The following is a 6,000-nucleotide window of genomic DNA, read 5'->3' as shown; positions in this document are numbered from 1 at the left end:
ATAGATAGATAGATAGATAGATAGATAGATAGATAGATAGATAGATATAGGCTACAGTTTTGGTAACTTTGAATCAGGAGATGGCAACCATAGAAGTTTGATTTATTTGGTGCATTTTTCCATCAGGAAAACAATGTCTTTACAATCAGGAAATCCACAAGGTACCTGAACCATGCTTTTTCCTGAGAGCAACACACTCCCATCTTGCCCTTAAATGGGTTTTGTGGAGTGAGAGTGTAACCCAGAGGCACTCACTGTAGAGTGACATCTCCTACCAACATCAAGTGTATCAAGTGTCTCTTGAAATAATAGATTAGCTCTCATTCTAATGTTTATTGAGCAAATGCTATACTCGATGTATTGCTCCAGTTGTCTCAAGGATTTAGAGTGGAATAAAACTTCATCTCTACCCTCAGGGAGCAGACAGATAATTTCATAGGAGTAGTGAATCAATCAATCAATATGATGTTCAGTCTTTCAGGTCTGATACAGGTAATTTTTTAAAAGATTGGACTCAATTATTTATCTGGATATCTTGTATATTTGCCAAAGAATCAAAATTTTGAATAAATATACAAAATATATGATGATCATCAGAACCAAGTGTCTTTGTTCAGAACTAATTAGTAACTGGAATAGTTAAGAAGCAGCAAAGGAATATTATTCTCAAGGGAGAAAATTAAAAGAATCATATCTTGTCTGAGGGGTTGTCATGGAATCTTAAAAGACAGTATAGTGTCTTAGTACATGTACTGGACTCTTCATCTCAAGGCATCCCTAGACCACAATCCTACAATTTTGCATCTTTCATGGGGAAGATATAAAAGAAGAAAGGAAATGACTATTGAATCAGAAATTTGAACATGCTGTTTTAATAGCAAAGACTAGAAGACTAGATGTAGTCAAACTCCTTTGAAATTAATTATCTCAGAAGCCTCAACAGCACTCTCCTTATCAATCTTGTTCGGACTTGACCTCAACGGACCACCTACAAAGGTGTGAAGACAGCTCACACTTCAGAACAATTCCATACATGGCCTTGGATGACATTCACTTCATGAAGATTAATTAAGAAGTCTTCTCAGAGTACAGATGCCTACCTAACGAGAACTGAACATACCATTTTTCACTTAGGTCAAGAGACAGATCACAAAGAGTAGCGGATGGTTAACTTTAACATGGGCCTGAGGGAAATATGAGTGAGTGCCTCTGCGTTCTCACATGGTAGGGAGTTGAAGGCACCTCAGTCACACAGAGGGATCCCGGATCCAGGCCCCGAGCATCAGGGACACACCTCAAATTCTGGTTCCCAGATGACAGCAAACATTAGTGGAGGTCACTTAGGTTTATAACTGAATGTGTTGCTCCTAGAGGAGTCCACTTATATCAGCTCTCATGGATGCATCCTAACCTTTAACCCAAATGCACCTAAGCTCACACTGAAATGAATATACATTCAGCTTCTTCCTTTAGCGACCTTCTGTCCAGCCTGATTATGATATTGCTGTTGTGGTTTAAGTTGAGGCTCAGAGTTAGGAAAAGGGGGAAAGCTGCCTAAGAAAAGTATATTTATTTACTTGGCCCCTTTTCTGTGAAACCTGCTGAAAATGAAGGGAAACAATTAATATAACCACATATAACAAAAAGGGAAAATTTCATAAAAATGCAAACCTAATGAACCTCAACAGAGGATACACAAAGCCAACATGTTTCTCTCCAGAGCTCAGCAAAAGGCAGATCTCTCTGGAATTAAGTGAGAGAATCCTCAGTGAATGATCCATTTTCCGCAAGTAAACTAGAGAAATTGTCTGGAGATGAAGCCAGAGGGGAGAAGAGAGAAAATAGCTGCGAGCATTTGAAGATCTGGCATTTGTCAATGATATAGGAATAAATCGTCCCCAAATAGCCAATCAATGCCTACGAGAAGCAAATACCACACTGCCCTTCTGCCAGGATGGATGGTTCCTTAGCCTTCCATTCAAGGATGCCACAGATTGTGTATGGAGCATGTATCTGAGCAGTGTACTAGCCAACACTTCCTCCACCACCCAGTGCCATTCGTGAGCTAATCATGGGCCAGACCTTATGTGAAGAAGAATTATTAGAAGAAGAAAAAATGAGGCAATACAAAATGGAAAAAGCAAAAGGCAGAGGAGAGAAATAATTCAATAAGCTGCAAAACCATATGTAGCCAGATCCCATTTGTGAAAAAATATATGCATATGTAGGCATATAAATACAGTAATATTTGGGATGAGATCTGAAAATCTAACCAGTACATATCTGAGTTGTGAGCTAGAAGAAGAAATGTGAAACTTCTACTCTTTACTTTTTTATTTATCTAGGTGCATCTTGATTCTCTTAAAATACCATTAAAAAAAAAATCTGAGTTGAGGTTGTCTTGAGAAGAGAGACTAGACATCTCTCCAGGAAAATACTGAAATGTGATGTCAAACTTGAACCTTGACCCTATCCATCCCCTGCTAAACCCTCATCCTCATGTGCTCAGCCCTTTCCTGCTCCTGACCCAGCTCCCGCTCCCAACTTCCCCCATTTCCCAACCACTTCCACCATGCCCAGAACTAATCCACTAGGGTAACCAGTGAACTCCTCTCTATTCTCTCCCTGACTGTAATGAACAGACTTTAGGATACCCACCATGATGTCTGTCTCCTGGTGTCCACACTTTTGTGTAATCCTCCCTTGTTGAGCATGGGCAGGACCTGTGACTTGTTTCTGGCCAACAGAATACGGCAAAGTAAAGGCATGTCCCACTGTGTTTACACTATATTATTTAAGAGTCTATCTTGCTAACAGATTGACTTGAGAGACTCCTGGCTGGCTTGATGAGATAAGCAGCTGCAATGGGACAGCCCACATGGCTAGGGACTGTGTGAAATCTCAAGGAACCATAGGTGGGCTCTAAGAGCTGAAAGCAGCCTCCAGCCTCTAACCAGTAAGCAGCCTGGGCCCTCAGACTCAGAGGTGCAAGGAATAAGTAGCCTGGGCCCTCAGACTCAGAGGTGCAAGGAAATTAATTCTGCTAACAACGTGACTGAACATAAAAGCAGGTTCTTTCTCATTTGAGCCTTCAGATGGGAGCCCAACTCAGCCCATACTCTGATTGCAGCCATATGGAATCCTGAGCAGAGGACCCAGCTAAGCTATGTCTGGAATTCTGACCCACATAAACTTGAAATCATGTGTGTGACCAAAAACAAAATAAAAATGAAACCCTAAAACCATGTCCATTAGTGTGACTTGATTCATGGTGATGAAACATGGACAGGCTAGGGAATAGGGATGAGAAGGATTTCTCAAGACCTGTGTTCTCCAAACATTTTTTAAAACTCATGTTTACTGAGGTAAAATTTACATTCAGTAAAATTCACCCTTCTTAGTAGAAAAGTTAAAAATTTTTGACAAAATTCACGCTTCTTAGGTAAAAAATTTAAAAATTTTCAACAAATGTCTAGAGTTTTAAAGTACCACCACAATCAAGATATAGAATACTTTTATTCCTCTGAAGAGTACCTTCCTGCCCTTTTGTCATCTGTCCCCTTCCCTGACCCCTAAATATCTGATAATATGATTTTTGTCCATAGTTTTCTCTTTTTCCTTATAAGTGGAATCATATATTATGTAGCTTTGTATGTGTGTCTTCTTTCATGTACCATAATGCTTTTGAGATTCATCCAGTTGTTGCATGGACTGATAACTAGTTTCTTTTTATATCTGAACTTGCTCAGCAGGGATATGCTGCTATAATAAGAAGGTGAAAAGTAGGCATCCCATCACTGTCACCAGGGACAACTCGTAACTTCAGAAACAGATCAAGCCTGCTAGACTCTTCCTCCTCTTGATGTACATAAACCTAACGACGTCCTGCAGAAAATCTCCCCATCCCCACACAGAGGCAGAAGGATAGCCCCCATCTCATTTCTGCCCTCTTAATCTCAAGTAAGCAATACAACTGGTAAAAATCTCAAACAAATTCAAAGTTTAAATGAAAAATAATCTAGAAAATGTATTTTTACCTTTCCAGTCTCTGTAGTCCAGCAGGATATCCCTTTCTCCTTTCTTTATGTCCACCTCAAATGTGGGTCACTGCCCCAAACCAGGAACAAAGGACAAGTGACTGCCACTGTATGTACTAAATGGTAGAAGTTCAATTATTTTTAAGATTAAACCTAAATATAAATAGAAGTGTTAATGTTCTCTCCCCACTCGTTCTATGATGGAATCTCATTTTATAAGCCAATATTTTAGATTAGCAACAATTTAGGATTACAAAGTCTATGAATTGAAAAGGGACCTCCCTAACCAAAAACAAAACAAAACAAACAAACAAAAAATGAATCAGAAGAAGAAGAAGAAGGAAGAAAAGAAATAGAAGAAAAGCTTCCTAAAAGCCACAAAGGTCTTCAAATGCCATCATTGTAGATAACTCTCACTGTTTGACTCTCATTAATCTCCTGGAGCCTCTATTTCTACATCTTAAAAGTAAAGAGCTCATGGCTTTCTTGGGCTCTACGCAAGTCTGTCTCTACGCAGCAAGGGGCCTGGGCCATGGCGTCTGCACCCTGGGACCTCGCTGGAGGGCAAGTGTTGTACTCTTGTTGGCGCTGAAGCCAACCCTGTGAGCTGGCTGGAATGACAAAGTCCTGGGCCTGTGCAGGACAGGAATTAAGAAATGAATACGCCACCAGCCTTTAGCCAAACTTATAAGGCCTGACTGCAGGGGGCCTGGTGCTCCAGGTGTTGCCCTAGACGCTCTGCAAGTGTTAGCAGGTGCCAGTGGACCTATATCGATAACAGGCTGTAGCAGATGCTCCCAACATTTCTCTGTACACCTGCAGGAGGAGCCCCAGAGCCTCAGCCCTGTGGTAGCTACCAAGCTCTGATATAAGCTGTTGTTACCAGGGAGCTTTGGCAAGAAAACTGGCCAGATCAGCAAGTTCATCTCCATCGTGGAAAAACAACTTGAAGCTCATCTCTGTTGAAGGCATATGCTAAAGGGTGGAACTATGGGGTTGACAGTGTCCATCCACGGACACGCACACAATGGAATGTCATTCAGTCATGAGAAATAAGGAAATCCTGCCATTTGCAACACCATGGACCTTCAGGGCGTTATGTTACACGAAATAAGCCAGATAGAGAACGACAAATACTGCATGGTAACACTTATATGTGGAATTAAAAAAAAACAAAAAAACAAAAAAAACTTCTAACTCACAGAAACAGAGAGTGGGAAAGTTACCAGAGGCTTGGAGGTGGGGGAAAGAGGGGTTAGTGAACGAACACAAATTTTCAGGTATAAGATTTGTAATGCCTAAGATCTAGTGTAAAACACAGTGAGCACAGTCAGTAACACTGTTAACAAAAGGTACAGATACTGGAATCTGAATTTCAGTCTCTCAGTTATGAGTTCTGTGATTTGTTTTTGGGCAAATCATTTAACATATTTGAGTCACAGTTTTTATTTTATTTTATTTTAAAGATTTTATTTTATTTTATTTGAGAGAGAGTGAGCGAGCGAGAGAGAGAGAGAGAGCATGAGGAGAGGGAGGGGGAGAGGGAGAAGCAGACTCCCCCGCTGAGCAGGGAGCCCAAGGCGGGGCTCGATCCCAGGACCCTGGGATCATGACCTGAGCTGAAGGCAGACGCTTAATCGACTGAGCCACCCAGGCGCCCCTGAGTCAGTTTTTAATTTGGAAAATGGATATAAGGCTAATGTGAGGACATAAGGAGTCAATTTATGGGAAAGAACTTTGTAAACTTCGAAGCTTATTACAAAACTTACCTACTGCTTTTGCTAAGCATGGAAGTTGTAAATGTTGGTACAAAATAATTAAAGAAAATAATTTTTCCCCTTTCCTACAACATCACAATTTATTGTTTATATTTTATATTAACAGATCTACATGAATAAAAGTGAGTTAGAGTTTTAATATAGTATTTCTAAATTCAGAGCTGGCATTCCTGGATCCTCAACAT

General features: G+C 40.4%; 1 protein-coding gene across 1 annotated transcript in view; it reads right to left on the bottom strand.

Annotated features, from left to right (window-relative positions):
- The window catches only part of CTNND2 (catenin delta 2), an 896,858-nt gene that overhangs the window by 714,568 nt on the left and 176,290 nt on the right, over positions 1–6,000 (bottom strand). The window lies entirely within an intron of this gene.

This window comes from Neomonachus schauinslandi, chromosome 7 (assembly GCF_002201575.2).
Source record: "Neomonachus schauinslandi chromosome 7, ASM220157v2, whole genome shotgun sequence".
Lineage (NCBI taxonomy): Eukaryota > Metazoa > Chordata > Mammalia > Carnivora > Phocidae > Neomonachus > Neomonachus schauinslandi.
This window is presented reverse-complemented; position numbering and strand designations above follow the sequence as displayed.